This window comes from Cyclopterus lumpus, chromosome 7 (genome assembly GCF_009769545.1).
Source record: "Cyclopterus lumpus isolate fCycLum1 chromosome 7, fCycLum1.pri, whole genome shotgun sequence".
Lineage (NCBI taxonomy): Eukaryota > Metazoa > Chordata > Actinopteri > Perciformes > Cyclopteridae > Cyclopterus > Cyclopterus lumpus.
Genome location: NC_046972.1, coordinates 5,446,608 through 5,465,563, shown reverse-complemented (window position 1 = coordinate 5,465,563; position 18,956 = coordinate 5,446,608). Strand labels below are relative to the sequence as shown.

General features: G+C 45.2%; 1 protein-coding gene across 1 annotated transcript in view; it reads right to left on the bottom strand.

The window, feature by feature from the left end:
• The window catches only part of LOC117733865 (plexin-A1-like), a 208,227-nt gene extending 189,717 nt beyond the window's left edge, over nt 1-18,510 (bottom strand). Inside the window, 1 exon segment of the mRNA XM_034537776.1 lies at nt 18,340-18,510. The gene's annotated coding sequence lies outside the window, so the exon portion shown is untranslated.
• Nucleotides 18,511-18,956: the final 446 nt, after the last annotated feature.

Genomic DNA, 18,956 nt, shown 5'->3' with positions numbered 1-18,956 from the left:
AGTGCACGCAGCAGTTCGGATCAGATGGAGGAAGAGCTGGCACTCCTCCTCTCTTCTTGTTAAACTCAACCTTCCTTTCTCCTCACAGATGCGTCCACAGGGGCCGGAGCAGTAAAACCGTTTTGCTTGTACGGTGCTTTTGTTCAAAATGAACGCGTCTTCAAGAAACGCTTTGTTTGTACACGGCGCGGTCCAAGAACCCACAAGAAATAATCAATTTGCATTCAGCAAAACGGAGAAGAGCAGCGCAGGCTTGTCGCTCTCCCCTTAATAAACGACTGAAACAATTTTAAATTGTTGTTCCGTCATCCATTAATCCACTAAAGCAGTAATTATGCCGCTTGTTAGTGGAGTGTTTTGGTAATCAGCGCTGCGCAGACAATGCCGTTATGGAGGCTTTGGGAGGAAATCTTCAGTGTGAAAGCGGTCACATTAACATGCTGAACATCAGAGGCAGCTTTTATTTTTTCGAGTATCAATACTGACATTTAGTGAGCGTGCGTCGGTTAAACCCTGCAATACTTCCGCGCCTGAACGGCTTTTTACAGCAGTTATAACGATAATGCTGCATGGAAGCATAGCTGACTGAGGAGCTCTTCACCTGAAATGATCCCACTGTGACGTTTTTGATTAGATTGCAGCACCGGTATGAATACGCTTGTTTCATTAGTGGTAGGACTAATATTTACAAAATGCTCTCCCAGGGCTTTTCCACGGTAATATTGAGAGCCGAGGAAAGCTCTTCACAGGGTTGGTCGCCGGGCTGTTGCAGGCGAAACTAGTATCAGGTATGACGGCCGGGGAATTGACAGATTAAAACGCATTTCTTTAACCAGCCAACTAAACAACAACAACCTTTGCCTCTTGAATGAATGCTAAAACATGTCTCTCTGCTCTTGTATGATCAGTGTCCATAGAGAACAGAAAAAACTACAATATAATTGAATTCTCTTGAAACGTTTCCATTTAGAAAAATGTATGACATCTTTTCTCTTCACATGTCACTCCCAGATCTTCTAATTTTGGCCGGATACATAATTCGCTTCAGTCCCATTTGACACTAAATCCACACCAGACCTCTTTTCCTTATGAGGTCCCTGGGACAAAATCCTCTCAAATGGGGGTCCGGAGCCTAACTTGTCTTTACACAGGGGGCCGAGACATGAGAACATTGAAGAAACTCTGCTCTTATTCCTTTGCTAATCAAATCTGGTTCTAAATATCTGACATAAGGTCACGGTCACTGACGAAGAGAGGCGGGGTTGCAGAGTCTGGTTCTCATTATCACGTCTATGAACTGACAGCATTCCAGCGGCCTCACAGGGGGGAGAGGATTAACCACCGTGCACGTGTTCCTCTCATCCTATGGGGCTTTTATTTGACGGAACTAAAGAGGAACTGATGGATGCGTGTAGATGACGGTTAACCCTACTTCTCGATGAGCCAGACCCGGAGCGCCGGATGCTGGCAACCATCAACTCTGTAGAAGACTCTTTGATTACTGAGCTGAATCACTGCAAGCTCCAGGGCCGCTGCTGATGCTGGTCTGCTCTGCAGCTGAACCTGACCTCTGACCTCTTGTGGGCTAGTGAAAAGAAAATGTTCCTACTGGGAGTAATAAAGTATCACAATGGTGTTGTTGCAGTCTAATGGTGTGGAGGACGGCCCAACGGTTAGTTTCTTCGTGGTCCCAAAGCAAACGGAACAACCACAGGAGTTCATGTTGGTATACGTGACTTTAGTATGACTTCAAAAGCTTAAAGCTACTGCTTTAACTTTTCATTTTGTCTTGCTATTGGCAACCCTTTGGAAAAAAGCGGTAGTGTTTCTGAGCACCAGGGTCCCAGTGTAGGGAACCTCTCATTTTACGAGCCCCGGTTCTGCTGCTCCCTTGCTTCCCTTCTCTCCAACCAACCCAGCAATATGGCTTGGGCCTGAAGCCGCTGGTACCGGGCTCTTCGCCTCCAACCCGAGGTCCGACTGCCGGTCGAGGGGGAGGCCCCCGCTGGAGTCCGAGCCGACAGAGTTTCTGGTGAACCTGCATTTTGTGTGATTTCGAATAGAGTCAAACCCAGTTACGCAATTCCAGGTTCTCACTCTGTTTCCGCCCCACTGAAAATCAGCTGGTCAGTATCAATATGTCAATACCTTGAAAACTACATAAGACATCAACAAGCTCTCGATACTACAGGTGCAAAAACACCCAAAGATGATAATTATAGGCGTCATTTAATAAGTCTCGTTTGTTTCTAGTGCAGATCCGTTTTGTAGGAGAATGATCTTCTATCAAGTGTTCATATTCGTGGCTGGTGATGACAACATGATGACAACGCATTAGTAAGCGGACAATGCAACATTTCAAGTAAGGACAGGTAGAGTGAACCTGACACAGCTTAGCCATAAAACTACTGGGAGGAGACTGGAGATCATCATTGGTCCACAGTAATAAACCCATAATGGCCTACAAACACAGGAACTGATACTCTCTGTCTCTCACTGCTACAACCTCTCACACACACACACACACACACACACAAACAAACAAACACACACATTAACACATGAAAGTCGTTTCCCCATCCCATTAACTCTCCAAACCCACACTTGGATGGCTTCACTATACAGCAGCATATGGAGCCTTGCACAGATGACTCAACACACATTACGATTCTGAACACAATCTCGCGCCGCTCTCGTTAACGCGACATCTTAAGCCTGACCAACGCTCTCTGGCCGCACGCGTTATTCTCCGGCACGAGGACTTGAAGGCCTGTTGCACTTTCTGTAGCGCTGCTATAGATATTCGTGATTTGCTCTTGTTAACCTTAAAGCAATATTTCAGCGTGTTGCAGAGCTGTGGTGTAGATGTTGGCAGGCACACGCCCACGGGGTCCATAAATAATCAGCTGCATATGTTAGCTGTCCTGGTTGAGAGTGGTGATGTATTGGAACTCGCCTTCCTTTTGCTTTTCTTTCAGCGTGGAAAATCATAATTCAAGTGGGTACAAAAATAAAAATAAATAAAAATGTACTTCAAGCTGAATTACAGGGTTTTGGCTGGCGTTATTGCTTCTTGCACCTCTTGAAAAATTACAATAATAACTTATAAGGATAAAAAACTATGTTTTACAAAACAGACGAAAAATAAATGAGAACAGAAAAATTCTAATTGGAGAATAATAAAGAATAAATATAATGAAAATACAAAACACAAAATAAGTCTATCAAACGAATGAGGAAAAAAAAACAATAAATACTGATTAAAATATTAAGCAAATGAAATAGGCAGAATGAGGACCATCCCACTCAAACAAGAACAGCTTCTCAAAGTTGTTTCCAAAAGAGATTCGAGCTGTTTGAAGGTATAAAGAGGACGCACACCTTGACCCGGTCGGTGCAGCTCACACCAAGTGCACGCTGGAGAAGGAAAACACTGTTGCACTGTGAAATATCAGTGTCGCTCATATCGTCCAGGCACAGCCGTAGGTAGACCTGCTGCTGCTGAATAAATATTCAGTCGGACTGGATTACAGCTGGAGTCCTCCCGATACTGCTGTTAAACAGTTTTTGCTTCGGGCATGTGGAGGGGACGCGCCTGGGCCCGGGGGTCAGCGAGGGCGTGAGAGCACAGGCAGGCTGCGGCTGGGAGGGACAGAGCGAACGAGACAGAAGTGATCGCGTCTCTCTGCGCTCCGAGGCAGCAATCCAATACTGTAAACACGCCGTCTCCCGTTAACCTGGGAGACACGGACCCCCTAAGGAGGACACCGAGGGAGAGATTTTAAGAAAAGTTCACGGGGTTACTGACGGCGGAGTCCATCTCGACAAGTCGTTTAGTGCTCGGCCGTAAACAACAGCCCCCTCGCTAGCTTAATAGTCCCGAAACACTGCTGCTTCCTGCAAAATGTGGCATCTGACCTCAAGCTGCACTGTAAGTCCAAGAAGTGAAGTCCTCACGAATCCCTGTGTCTAACGGGTAAACTCCCCCCCGTCCTTTGTTTCCTGTCATCTCTGCTGACATTACCTAATAAAGGCATTGCATGTCAAAATAATCATTAAAAAGATAAAAACAATCAAACTGCTTTTCTTCCAAATTTTCTTTTCACCAAATCATTATTTTAAGGTTTAGAATCACATCCTGTCGTGCCGTTTGAACAGGAAACGCATCGCATTAAGGGAGCAATGACACTATCCCATGAGACCTCCGAGCGTCAAATATGTGGCCAGCACGTCAAAAACAACGTTTTGCACGTCTTATAGTCTTAATATCTCCTTCAGTTTGACAGCTTTTTTTTTATCCACTGAATTATCAAAAACTTTCCTGAAAGAAGTGTATTTCCTCCAAACATAATGCCTTATCTGATCCGTCTGAATTAACATCGTTTTCATGGAGAGACTCAACGTGACTGCAGCGCCCGCCTCCGGGTTAAAAAACTATATAATGAGCAGCATTTTATGGAGTACAACTCCGTATCCGAACTGCACAAAGCCAATGATGTGACTCATCACTTTGTACGAGCAGCAGACTGTCAGCGGATTTTAATTAAGCAAAGATGCGTCTTCATAAGCTGTTACAAAAAGAGCAGATTTATCATTTGCTCAGCCTCAACCAGCGCGCCAACGTTTCTGGCTGCAACGTTCGACTGAGGCGATGTGAAGACGACGAGGAGACGCTCATAAAGCACTGTTGAGTTATCAAGGTGACTAGTTATCATAGCTGGCCTTCCAAGTCCAAATTAGAGCAATAAACCACGGACAATGGAGGACAGCGAGTTAGCTGGCCTGCTGGATTCCCTTGACCGTGAAGGCTCTGGTCATATTTCATATCAAAACCAAACATCTTGCCTGTAGCGAGTCGAGGAGGACTTATGCTCGGAAACCAAAAAAGTTATCGGGTTGGCCTTATCCAATAAGAATATGTCTTTGCCTTTGTTCAACAAAAAAAACTGTCTAAAAAAGGAAGGACTTGATTTATTTGCCAGGACTTCTTGGCACAGAATGACGTGCCATATTGCAATTTCTTTTGCAATCATTATATCTGTTGCTGATGCCAGTGTTAAGAGATGTGATAGCTTCCATCAAAACCTTTGCCTCCCAAATTTCAAGTCGTTTGGAGCATTTTTAATCCCCTCATTACGTTTTTCTTTCTGAAACCTGGCAATGGCCAACTGTCTTCTCACAGTTTCCGTTTGTTTATTAAAGCATAAGTTTTTTGAACATTTCCGTGACAGGGCGCTAGAGAACCGTTAACACATTTAATGGCAATTAATTTTTTTTTTTTTTATTCCAATTGAATGGCTCTGCTTCTGCCTAAGTACAGTCCTGTCAGGTAGCCAGGCAAGTATTTTATCTTGAAGGGAAAAAAAAAGAGTAGAGGGAAAGCAGTAATGATAGTCAGTAGATATGTAGTCGTTAGCAGCTTCTCTCACTTAGGGTTGTCACAATAACAGAAATGTTGTAGTCCATACCAATACCACCATTCTTGTTACCCTTTTCGACACCATGGTAATAAACAAGAACCAAACACAAAGCAGAAACTCCTCTGCATACTGGTATTTGCTAATTCATTATTAATCCCAGATGATCTGCCCCAAGTTTCTAGCTAAAAATGTGTTGGCGTTTTTTTGCAAAATTACCTTTGTAAACATTAAAACGTTATAATTTTCCTTATACACATTTTTACTGAATCGAGCTTGAAATAATGTAACCCGATGCAACCTTCAGACGTCAGCTGTTAGCGCCGTTATTTAGCCAAGCAGGACTGTAATGCTAACGGCTACTGCTAACTAGCACTCTTTCGGCCAATTTCAACACAGATTTGTTGTTCACAATTTAGCTTCATCAGGGAACTTATTTATTGTCCGCGGGGAGAATAGGACGAAGGGAAAATGTTAGTTACGATCCCTAACCCATCAGCTCACATTTTGTATTACATGTTTTCTGAAATTGTACGTTTCAATATGCAAAGGACGCATTATCTTATGCTAACCTTTGGTGAATTTATGAGAAATCTCCAGGCCATAGACAAACTGTAGTAAAAATCCATAAATTATTTTCGTTCATCTAAAAAGAAAAGTGACACATACTGTCTAAATTGACTAGTGCATGAAAAGCAATGTTTTCGCCTGGATTTTCTTGCCTTAACAACAACCATAGCATCATCTGAAAGGATCCCTCCTTAAACCGTGGGAGACCGGGAAAAAGTAAGAAAGAGAGAAGGAGAGCTCCGAAAGATTGTGAAAACAAGTTCCATTTACGGCGATAAAATCTGTTAATCTGGCCGTGCCGGGCCCCCCTTGCCGTATATATCGGCCCCATTGGTTTCCCTACAGGACCTCTGGAGTGGCGTAACGCTCTCAGCTCGACATCTGACTCACACTAGCAGGGAGAACCAGATGTTTGAACGGCTTGCCGCAATCGAGCGGTAATCCCCTCCGCAGTGTCATCGCGGCTGACGCAGTCTTTTCGCCAGCGGGCACACATTTGATGTAAACAAGACGTCAGCAGACATGAAATGCGAAAGGCATTATCAACCCGCAAATGTCAAACATCCGGCTGCTCGGAAAGCAACGGTGTTGATGTCTAAACAGCGCTGCAAAAGTAACTTACATGCAGAAGAGGGTTGACAGAACTGCTTTAACATAGAGCACATGTGTGCGCGCGTGTGTGTGTGTGTGTGTGTGTGTGTGAGCGCGCGCGCGCGCGCGCGTGTGTGTGTGTGTGTGTGTGTGTGTGTGTGTGTGTATGTGTGTGTTTGTAAGGGTAGGGGTGTCGGAGTAGCCTGCTTTTTCCATCCTGCAAAATGTGGAAAAAATGCACTCTCACACCAAGCGTGAAGTAAAGTGCCAGAAAACACTGGACCGCTACAAACACATAAAAAAATCCATGGCTCCATTAGCCACATTTGAGCTTAGCCTGGTACGGCTCGGTTTGGTTCCTCTTTTGGCAGTATGAAATAGATTCCAGATCGACAGCTGCAGCTCCTCTTTGGACTTCGGTAAAGACAGATCTGTCGATGTATCAGGGCAATGTATTTAATCGCTGATTAAACCAGATCCGATTTGAAAGAAAGGCCCTATTGTTTCTATCTTAACCTCCATGAGCAGCTCAAGTGGCTCCTTTATATCATGGCAGGACAAAATATTCCATTATTTTATACAGCAATGTCTCCTGCTATACAATGACGATGATAATGTAGAGCTCGCACAGGACTGTCAACACTTAGTTGAAACATTGATTGCAATCTAACATGTCGGAGCCTTGATTTTGGTGCATGTGTGCTCACACAGCTGTGACAGTTTACAGTGTTACAGTGTGAAGAGTGGATCTAATCATAGGGGGGTGGAATGCGACCTCTCACCGCTGGCCATGGCCCTCTGCAGCCGCCTTATCTGATTGGTCTGTCTAGCGCGGTAATCATTTCCAGATTCTGAACAGGGGCCGCCAAAAAAGCTGGAGGGACCAACAGTCAGGGGGAGGGGGCTGCTTGAAAGCAAGAGTGCTGCAAAATCCGTCAAACTGTGTTGTGTAGCATTACATGACTAAATGTTTGTGGCATTTCCCTATCAATAAAGGTCTTACCATCCCATAATGCACAGGGGTGAATTTTGAGACTGCGATGCCTCCCCCCCCCCCCCCCATGGGTATCATGGTATTTAGAGCCATCTGCCACCTAGAGGATTTTCTCAAAGAGACTGTTGGGCCTCCCCTCAGACAAAGCTTGGACTGTATAGACATAATATCTATTTCTCCAGATCACACACATTGAGGCTATTCTTCGTGATCCTCTCTTGATAACTAGTGTGATAAATTACGTCATGTGTTTTCACTTCCGGTCCTTGAGCCACCTATTTGGATACATGTTCCCCCATAAACTTATATTGGGAGAGAGATGTCTGTCATTTAAAATACTATCAACTTCCCAGTACAAACCCTTGAATAACCCAAATTTAAATGATTTGGTCCCTAAAGTTGTAAAAAGCACTAATAGCTGAACCAAGTTATTTTCTGAGAGGGCTGAATTCAACTTTGAGAAACTTTCAGAGGAATGAACAACGCTGTATCAAGTTCTCTTATACAGCCGTGCACCAAACTGATGGAAAATTGCACTACAAAACCATTAGGACTGATGGTGTCATTACATCATCCGGGGGACTCCTGCGTTTTAATGCAGAACGGGAGTTTTATTTCCAAGCTCTGACTGCATGACACAGAGGCTGCTATTGTTTTTTCTTAGTTCATAGTAATCATAACAAGGTATCACAGGTAATTGGATAGCTGTATATAAAAGCAACTTGTAGCAAGCCACAAGGAAGCCAAAGATATGGGAAAACAACTTCTTCATCTGGAATAACAATCCCTGTGTTCCTGTCAGTGTTATTGGGGGTGAACTGGTTCTAGTACTAAAAGAGGAAGACGCACAAGCTTTTAATTTGCGATAAGAGGAAGCATATTTTGCCTGTTTTCTTATGTAACATGAAACTCTGCTTCCACAACGCCGGCTCTTAAACAGCACGAGCATCTCACACACACACACGCACACACACACACACACACACACACACAAACTCACTCCACTCCATGCTATTTCTTTTCTCACTTTTTTCCCCCTGGTTCTGAGCATCAGCAAAATCCATCCCCTGCTGCTCAGCTCTGGAACTGCCTGGCTGCCCCATGGTAGATATAGGTCACACACAAGCACACACACTTGCACATGCACGCGCCCGCACACAAACACACACACACACGCACTCACACACACAAGAACAAATCCCCCAACATCTACATGTATGACACTGTTTCCTGTAGGACATGGTTTCTCTCTCTCTCTCTTTGATACACACACACTAACACATACACACACACGCAGACACCAGTGTGTGACAGATAAATGCCAGTCTTTATTGCGCCCTGCAGTTTAACCCCTTCTAATCCCCTCAGTGGTGGAGCTTTATGATCAATTCACACTCGTTATGCTTCTTATTCTCTTTTTCTGTCACCTCAAGAGTAGCGGTGACACGGATACAACGAACACACGCGAGAAGAGCGCACTGATGCACAACGGCAGTCACAAAATACAGAGTGGCGAATGTGAAACGAAAGCGTATTTTCGCGTACAGAGCATACGTACGGAACCTAAAATCAGTCCAAAGTTTCACTTGGGACACGTACCCCAGTCTCCCGGGTTAAAGTAACATATTTTTTTAGTCTTTTTCGACCCATTTCCTCATGTGTAAAATATCACAAGCAAATATCTGTTTGTGGATAAAAATTCTTGGCAGAATTAGCATGCGAGCTAACTAGACAGCTGTCAGCTAGGTAGCCTTCTAGCTTGCTTATTCCACAATGCTTTATTGCTACACTGGTTAAAGTCAATGACCCCAAACTTCACATTGGGTTGTGATGGAAATGTATTATAATTTGCCACAATTGGACTAAATGATGGATCCATTATTAAGAAAAATCTCAAACTAATAGTTGCAGGAATAGCTTATTGGTTAATTGTTTTTGATTTAATAGAGACAAGAATCTTTAGGCAGACTGGACTAAATCCTCTACATTGATGAGAAATCTACTTCTATGAGGACATTTCTGAACTCGGTGTGATGTCAAACACCGGCCCAGGTATGCATGAACTGAGTTCATAATAAAGCTCCACAGAAGGAACATGGAGTTGAATTCCTCCAGGAGCACACAGGGAAGCCAGTCAACTACATCGGCACACAGTGGGAAAATGAAATGTTGTGTTCAACAGCCACATAAACTGTTTCACAAGAGGAAAGAAATTTGAAACAGTGCGTGGAGGCATGAAACACACGCGCGCGTGTGCACACACACACACACACACACACACATACATGCTCAAAATCAAACCCCATAGATACACAAAAGTACGCCGACTCAAACACACACAGAATATTTCACACAACCAATTTCACAAAACCACACACATAAACACTCAATCCCCCCCCCCCCCCCCCCCCCTACCACCACCACCACCACTGCATACAGACACGCACAAGCTGCCACGAATAAACACACACACAAAGCGAAGAAGTGTAAGTATGCAGGCGAATGGCTCCATTTCACTCATTAGGGAGAAGGAGCTGCCTGCAGCAAAGCCTCCTCTAGTCAGTCTGCTGAGATCTCTAAAACCAACAGCACTAGTCAGACAGAGAGGGGGGGGCACTGCATCTACGCGCTGAAAGAACAGATAACGGGACTGAATGGAGAAGAAAGTGGAATCACAAGGAATCCAAAAAGAAAAGGATTGTAAGTATATATAGTAGTAGTTCAAATTTACTGATTTGACTTGCGCCCGGAGCACACAGGAAACGGACAATAGCTGAGATACAGTATCCGGGATGGGTGTTTTCTTGAGCATTAATGCATGTCGATTGAGGGAAATGGCTGATTTCAGTTTTTGCTCTCTAGCAAAGTGGATTTCAAGCCGATATTGGTGGCCAAGTCCAAGATCGCAATGGCAATGCTAACATGCAGATGTTTAGCGGGTATATTGTTTACCATGTTCACCAGCTAATGTTAGCATGTTAGCATATGGGGACCATAAATGTCCTAACAAAGTTGCTGGCGATATTTCAGTCTGGACCAAAAATGGTGGAGTGACTAACATCATTATCCATAAAGCTAAGCTGCTAACGTGGTTAAAAAGAAAAAAGACAACCGGTACCCAGTCGAAACCCAAAGGCAGGCAGTGAGACGGGTCTGAATGAAAACACCCACGGGAAAAAGACAAATCTGAGATAATGCATCAATTATCTTGAGACCGGACTTGAGTACAAAAATGCTGCCAAAGGTTGCCCAAAAGCACTGAAGAAGTGAACTCCATACACAGGATACATATTGCTTGGGTTTACGAGTCAGAGGAAGTGAAAGCGTCTGGGCTTAGACACTGTAGAAAATAATGGGCATGCATGCCTACATACATCACCGGGTGTGTTGCCCTTAATTATACAAAATCAGACCAATGTCAGCTGCACCAGTCAGTCTGGTCTGGAGGAATAAAATAGCGAGGGGGGGGGGAAACAACAACAGCTATTTCATGGTGAAAAACTTCAAAAGACCGTAAATAACTTTTTTGTATCATCTATAGGGTTGAATTAACATACACCGATTTCACTTTTTTGTCAAGGCCTTGTGAATATCCGGAAGAATGAGGAGAAAGCAAAGCAGAGATAATAAAGAGACGGGGAGAGGAGAGCACAAAATAATGGCACACAGTACTAAGCTGCGGAGAATGAGAGAGAAATAGAGATACGCATAAAAACAGGAAAATAATAGACAGCCCCATTAGGCATGAGGTTATTGAGTAAATTTATCTCACCAGACAAAAGCTTCTCCTGTGGCTGTGTCACTGCTGCCGCCACAAAACTCAACACTTTCTCTCCAATTTCGGTTCCCCCCCCGTCTTTTTAAAAGCTGAATTGCCCGCCTGCATTAAGATGGTTTCCCATGAAGTAATCAGTCTGTGAAGGTAGGGGTACGCGGGGCAATTTTAACGGCCGAGGAGATGCCTGAGCCCTCGCAGTGATTAAAGCGGATTTCAACATTCTTTTGACTGTCTTTATTGTGGGGAAGTGGAAGCATTTACTATCAGCGCGACACCGTTTCTGTGTCTTATCAGTCACATCCTTCTTCAAGACAGAGCGCGGGAGGACGGAAAGCTGGCCCAACGAAGGGGAGAAGGGAAAAAACGCAAGTGGATTGGCGGAACCACGCTCTGGGAGGCTGAAACTGAGCGTAGGAAGGTCCATTTCTCAACGTTGGCAAGACTTCCATACATCACAGCGCGAGCACAAGCAAAAGCCGCTATCAGAGACACCTGTATGCTGTGCTTCTGCTCACTCCATTTATCCACTGAGATGTTGGACCTCTCTGCACCGGAAGCCCCGTTGCGCAGTTTTAGTTTGGTTTGTTTTTTGGTAACAAAAGAAAACACCTGCTGAGGTGTCCTTGAGCAAAACGCTGCACCTGGAAGGGCGCACACACACGCACACACACACACACACACACACACACACACACAGAGAAAGACAAAACCTTACAGCCAGTCCTCCTGCACACAGGTTTGTGTTTGACAAAGCACTCAACAAAATGAGATGACTGTGTGTGTGTGTGTGTGTGATCGGGGGGAGTGTCATTGTATTCACTGACTCAGCACTTCTGCCTGTCATTCCCTGCCTTCCACCACCGTCTCCTCCCAGGTGGAACCGACCAGGATCCCTCTCAAAATGTTTGAAAGACGAGATCGATGGCACTCTCCGTTTTCCTTGTATTTTTCCTCCAGCTGGCAAATTGTTTCCGTTGGCAGCATGATGAAACACTAATCGCACAAATGCTTTTTTCTTTTCTTTTTGGGTTATGGTCTGTCTCTTTTACTCCTTCTTTTCTTTGGTTCAAATTGAGGGATGTAGATATCGACTCCAGGTGAGCTTTGTTTGGCCACACAGTTGCGAGAGAAACCAAACAGTTGAGAAAGCCTTCGCTCAGTATTGCTCAGCAAATAGACATATATATTGTTTCTTTTGAATTACCCCTCGAACGATAGTTCTTTTCACCAATGTTCAACAAAAACACAACATTTGAACATTAGTCTAACTTTTAGCTAAATATATCCATCCAAAAGTGCCATAGAGTCCCTCACCGACATTTACAAGAGAAGAAACTCCACTGTGTAACACACCTGTGCCGCCGCTGCTGCTGTTGCATTTCCTAAACGCCCCCCGCTCTAACCCCAGCATCCACCTTTAGGCGAAGGTCACTCCCCACTCAGTGCCTGTGCTGTAGCTTGGTGCTCCTCCATAATCTACCCACAAACGTTTCTACGTGTTTGTCTGCCACTGGTTTTAAAGGGAAATCCAGGCGATGGAGAGCAGACTGATCTGTTTCACCAAGTCTCCCTTCGCCTCCTTCTCCACAACCCTAGCGCTCTCTCCTTGTTCCCTGACAATGTTAATCACTTCCAGAACAACCCAAAGTTGAATTGCACAACCTCAACCTCAAAGTCCCTTTGTTTTCTACCCCCCCCGATTGAAACTCCGCTTCGGTTGTTTACTGCACGACTTTAGTCTCTTGACATCCTGTTGCTTTCTCTTGTTTTCTGAGTTATTTTGCCTCTCTAATTCCTTTTTACAGGCGCACCACTCATCCCCATGAGCTACAGCCAACCCTAAATGTTCCCTTTCCTTTTGACTTTCTCACCCATTCTCTCATTCCTTTTCTTTGCTCTCTCCTCCGGATGCCAACAGGACTGCGACGCCAAAGTGGTTCCCCTCCCTTCCACCTGCTAGATTATGTTTTCCCGCTTCACAAACACCAAAGCAAAGGCTACACATGGAGGAAAAACCGGACTCGTCGAGTGTTAGTTCTTTGTCCCTCGCTCCTTTGGTGTGATTTGGTGCAAAGCATCAGACGGTGCTGAAAGGGAAGCCTGCAGTGTGCCGTTTTGTGTAAATTCAGATATTTTTGACTGTGAAGGAGCATACTTAAACGGAGTGCTTTACATGGGCTCGCCTGGGGGAAGAAATCCAGACGAACAAGACAGTACGAATCCCTCTAAAAAAAACAATGTCGTTTTGGAAAATTATTTTTGCATCATGATTGAACCTTTTCTGGCACATTTGAGAATGGTTAGCAGAAAATAACAGCTGGCATTGTTCCTAAAATTAAACACACAGGGTATGATGCCTATGGTCCTATCTCTCATCCTTTCTTCTGTTCAACGTTTGCATTTCCCTCCTCCTCCTCTGACCACCAACACCACAGAAACAGAAGACATCCAAAAGCCATGTACGGAAAGAACAAGTAGGAAGCTCTCCAACTCTGACCTTGGCCCGGCACTAAATATATATGGAGGGAAGGGTGGGGGGGGATGTCCGAGTGTGTGCATCCGCATGTGATAAATACAGGGACGTGCTGATCAGACTAATGTTGCACAAGCACAGGAAACGCAGACGCAGTTCTGTGATGTGGGTTTGTTGGTCTACACACACACACACAGATTATTTTGCTGCCTCAACTGTTTAGACAGCACAGAACATAAGGCAGAAATTGGCCATTTGGGACAACAAACACAAGCTGTATGGTCTGCAGAAGCAGCAGAAGAAAACGGGTTGCTGGAATTCTTTTAATTGCTGACAAAACAACGGCAGAATTATCTTTGCTCACACGTAGGGTAGGAAACAAGTCCCCCGCCCGCCCACAAGCCGTTGGTCTCGCTCCGAAGTGCTAAGCGCAGATATGACAGCGACAATCAAACAAGCTCCTCGCAAGTCCTATTTTGAACTTGGGAAGCGGGTGTTTGCGATCGGGCGGCTTGCAAAAGTGGCAGCCACCTCGGCGTCGCGGTTGCCTGTCACATCTGTGCGGCGGCGGCGCGTCTTTTCCTCTTACTAGCGAAAACTGTTTCGATCTGCCTCCCCCGTTTGATCTGCCTTGGCCTTTCACTGCAGAGGCTGCATCAAAAAGGTGCCGGGAACTTAAAAGCGCCACCGCTTCATCTCTCTCTCTCTCTCTCTCTCTCCACCTCTCTCTCTCTCTCTCTCTCTCTCTCTCTCTCTCTCTCTCCACCTCTCTCTCTTTCTCTCTTTTTCTTTTGCTCTCATCATCTTGCTCAACCTCTTCCTCTGTCTGTTCAGCTCAGACAGAAATTGGGAGATGTAAACACTTTGTCCCAGCCTCGTCGAAAAAAAGAGAATGAAGAAAAAACAACAACAACATGGCTCCCCTGCTGTAGTAGCACAAATGCTCATTTTGGAGAGAGCTGTAACGGTATGAGCTTTTCACTACTGTTATTATTATTACTATTACTATCATCATTATTTTTGTTGTCATTCATGATATTATTGTTATCTTTTAAAATATTGTTCCATCCTTATTTACAATTAACAATTTACATATACTGTAGATGAGTGACAGCGCAACCTGATTGCTACTGTCTGTACCTTTAAACTTCTTTTCATTTCCTCAAATGACCACTTGAGCCTGGCTCCAAAAGCGAGTCGATCCACATAGACCCCAATGTCAAAATCCGGCAGGAACCTGCGGATATGTCTTAAAACATTGCATTCTCTCTACTGACCAGCAGGGGGCGACTTCTTTGGGTTAAAAATTAGTCCGATTGTATAGAAGTCTTTGAGAAATGTACTTTATTTATTCCCTCAGTAAACATTGTACACATGAGTTTATGGTCTCATTCGCTAGTTTCAAGTCTTCTTGAATACAGCGTGATCTTCATTTAGTAAATTATGGTTCCTTTAAAGACAGACAGACCACAAAGAGAATGCTTCACACTAATACGCCTCTACTGGGGAGTTTCAATTTCTATTCATGCCAGGGTTCATCTCAATCACAAAGGTTCTCCACCTTCTGGCTTTACTCCACCACCAGTATCTATACTGGGAGGGAGGTTATCTCCCAGGGACTATGACTCTATTATAAATGGTCAGCTGTCCAAATTGAAAATGATCATGACTGACATAGCCGGTAGAGGGAGAGAAGAACCGATCGTGCCTTTCGGTTCTAATCGAGTCTGTAGGAATGTCTCACTAACAAACCCATACTGTTACATCCCTCTGGAGTCCATCGCTCTGGTGTTTGATCTGCATGCCGGTCTGATTAGATAAATTGTGGATGTGTGTGGGATTCAAAACTGGTATTTTGCCATGTGATATTGGCTTACGTGGCAGTCTACAGTCGTCTCGATAGGCGATTGTGTGGCTCCGACACTGCTGGGCTGGTGCTTCAGCTCCCGCTGGGGCCGCCCATGCAGCATTTTAATGTCGACCCTCAAAGCACTATGAATGAAACCCCTCCTCGGCTAAATGCCATTTTTATTACATCCATGTTGGATGGACCCTTGTTGTGGGTGTTTCTTAAATGGAAATCAGTTAAAACTGCTTTCAATCTGGTTTATTGGCCTTCCATTGCCAACTCTCCTCCTCAGTTTATCCATCACAGGCACTTGAGGTATGAAGCGGCTCGATGCAGACAGAACCGCAGGCCTCGTCTGTAAGCTCTCAGCTTGGCCGGGGTCTAAGCCACTGGCAAGACACACAGCTGAACACCCATCCACACACACACACACACACACACACTCACTCCCTCCCTCCCTGTGGAGGTTGGTGGTCGTCGCCTAAACACAGCAGCTTTCCAGCGAGGTGATGAAACGGTGAGTCTAAAGAGTCCATTCTCACTTATAATGTGACTCACAACGCTCGATGCCGAGGAAGCCCCAGAAGATCACAAGACTTGGGGCAACAGTCAACAAAGTCACCTCCAGGAACCCAGAATGAGGCCATTCACCTAAATACCCCCTCGTAAAAAAAGTAATGCAGTAATTCATGCACCAATCGATCCCAGAAAATCACATAAAATGTCCATAAAACGTATCTACAGACACTGCTGGTAGCGCAAACACACATGGTGTTCCTATAAAACACACATGAGGATAAGTGTGACAAAGTATGCTTATTTTAAATATGCAATTAAACGCCACAGACACGGATGCCACGCGAGAACTTGCTTTAAATATGACTGAACCCTGGTTACTGAGCATAAAGAGGTGAAAACATAGAGAGCGTGAGGGAAAAGATAATCCTCTCAGAACAAATTAATAATAAAAGACTCCAAGAATAAACTAGGTAATTGGGTTACAGGCGGCTCAACGCACACGCAGCACCGCTGTCGTCGGGAGTCCGATTCTGACTAATTTCAGGGGTAGAACCCCTTATAAACAGGTAAAGAAAAACACAGCCGTGTTAGCGTGTGCGACGGGAACTAATATGTTCCACACTTGTCATTGTGTCACTTAAACCATGCAAGCAGTCACTTCGGATGTCACGCATCAGCCTCAAAGTGGAGGTGATGTTCAGGGTTTCAGCCTTATCAACGCGTCCCAGCACATGCACATCATGACACACGCGTTTAAGAGAGAGGGGGGAAGGCATCTTTCTTCCCCCCCCCCCCCTCCCTACATCTCCTCTAGCTCTCTCTCACACACTCACACACACACATGCATCCTTGCGAGTTCAGGGAGAGAGAGATAAGGGAGAGAGGAGATGAGAGGAGAATCAGAACGTGCAAAAAGAAGACTCTCATCTCTCTCTCTCTCTCTCTCTCTCTCTCTCACGCACACACACACACACACACCATGAAGAGATTTTTTTTTCTATGTGCTTTGGCAGCCAAACCGATGGCTTGGTGCCCGTAGTCTCTCGAAATCAGCCCGTCTGCCTCACCTACGCATTTCAAGTCAAAAATTCATAAGGTGACACAAAACTGTCAGAGCATGTTGATGAGACTCCAAAATGATGAAGCTGAGTGTGTGTTTGTGTGTGTGTGTGTGGAGGGGGGGTGGGGGCACACACGCACATACATCTGCACTCATACAGGTCAAACACTAAGCCCCTATAGACACATTCAAACATTTACATTTTGCATCTGAACAAGCACAAATAGGCACACTGCTGCACACGGGTAGCAACTTGTACACACACACACACACACACACACACACACACACACGCACAGTCAAGTACGCAAACATGCATTGATAAATGTGCACGTGCACGCGCGCAGTTAGCGCAAAGACTGTTTTCAAGTTCAAAACTGGGTATGGAGTGCAGCTGGAACGCTGTTGACGTCCGTACTGGTTTAATTACATCTGTCAGCTGAGAATCATCGCAATAAACCACAGCGGCTGCAAATCATAAACTGGCCTCACTGGCGACCAGAACATTCCTATAACCCTCCTGCGATGTGACATGCACTATATCGACATGCCATTAAAGCTCACGCATGCGGGAGATAATAAAAAAACACCCCCCGTGGAGCTCTTAGACACAAACAGACCATTCAAACAGACACTTTTGCATCCAAGATCCGCAGTTCCTTGCCAGTGAAGTACAGCAACATTTCACCTTCAAACAACTAGGCCAATTCCAGTTAAAGAAAAAAAAAGGGAAGGGACGTTCAGTCATTTCGGAGCTGGTGTTTATCCGCAACCTCCTCGTGCGTCTGGCTGCTTCTCCCCGGGTGCGCAAAACAAGCCATGCGATGTTTCCAAGCGCCCACAAAATATATTATTCAACAGAAAGACGGATTTCTGCAGATTTGCGTGTGCTCGTGTCAGTGACATGAGAGAGAGACATCGGCAGAAAGTACAACCGAGGGCAAGGAGAGGGAAGGGTCGGAGAGAAATGTCGCCAACATTTCGGATGTAGGAAAGAATACCCCCAAAAAAAGCTCCGAGAGGACTGGAGAGATGATTATCAACCACAACAACAACAACCACCAAAACAAAAGTTTGCCTGTACTTACTGATCAAACCGCCCTTCGCGTTCGTACTCCTCGGCATGTTTTGTCTTTTTTTAAGATGTCAGAGTTGCAGCAGAAGACATTTCCATTCCCGGCGGGCTTGTCGGACAGCAGCAGCAGCAGCAGCAGCACCGGTTTCGAAGCTCAGCTCTGCAGTTCCGTGCGCACAGGACAGCAGCGATCAGCATGAATGAGAGGAGAGCTGCGGTTAGACTCCGGCATCCCTTGGTAGAGAGAGAGAGAGAGCGAGAGAGAGTCGGAGAGGTTAGTGACATGAGTGCGCCCCCTGGCTGCGGACGCGGGTAACGGCGAGTCGCTAAACGCACCGCTGCGCGGTGCACATAGGCGGCAGCATCGGGCTCCTTGCGGTGCGTTTGAGGCTCACAAGTGTCGCGGCGCAGGTTCGTTTTGACTGAAAACCAGAACGTGTTTGATGCATCCCCGATGAAAGGCTGCTCCTACTGAGCCTCAGTGATCGCTGATTGACATGCATAACGCACTGTTCCTGTTTTCAAGTCGCTCCTGCTGCTCGCTGTGTGTTTGTGATCTTTTATTCTGTGATCTATCTTATTGTGTTTCGCTCATGTTGGCACATGCACGTGAGATTGCGTTTGGGAACA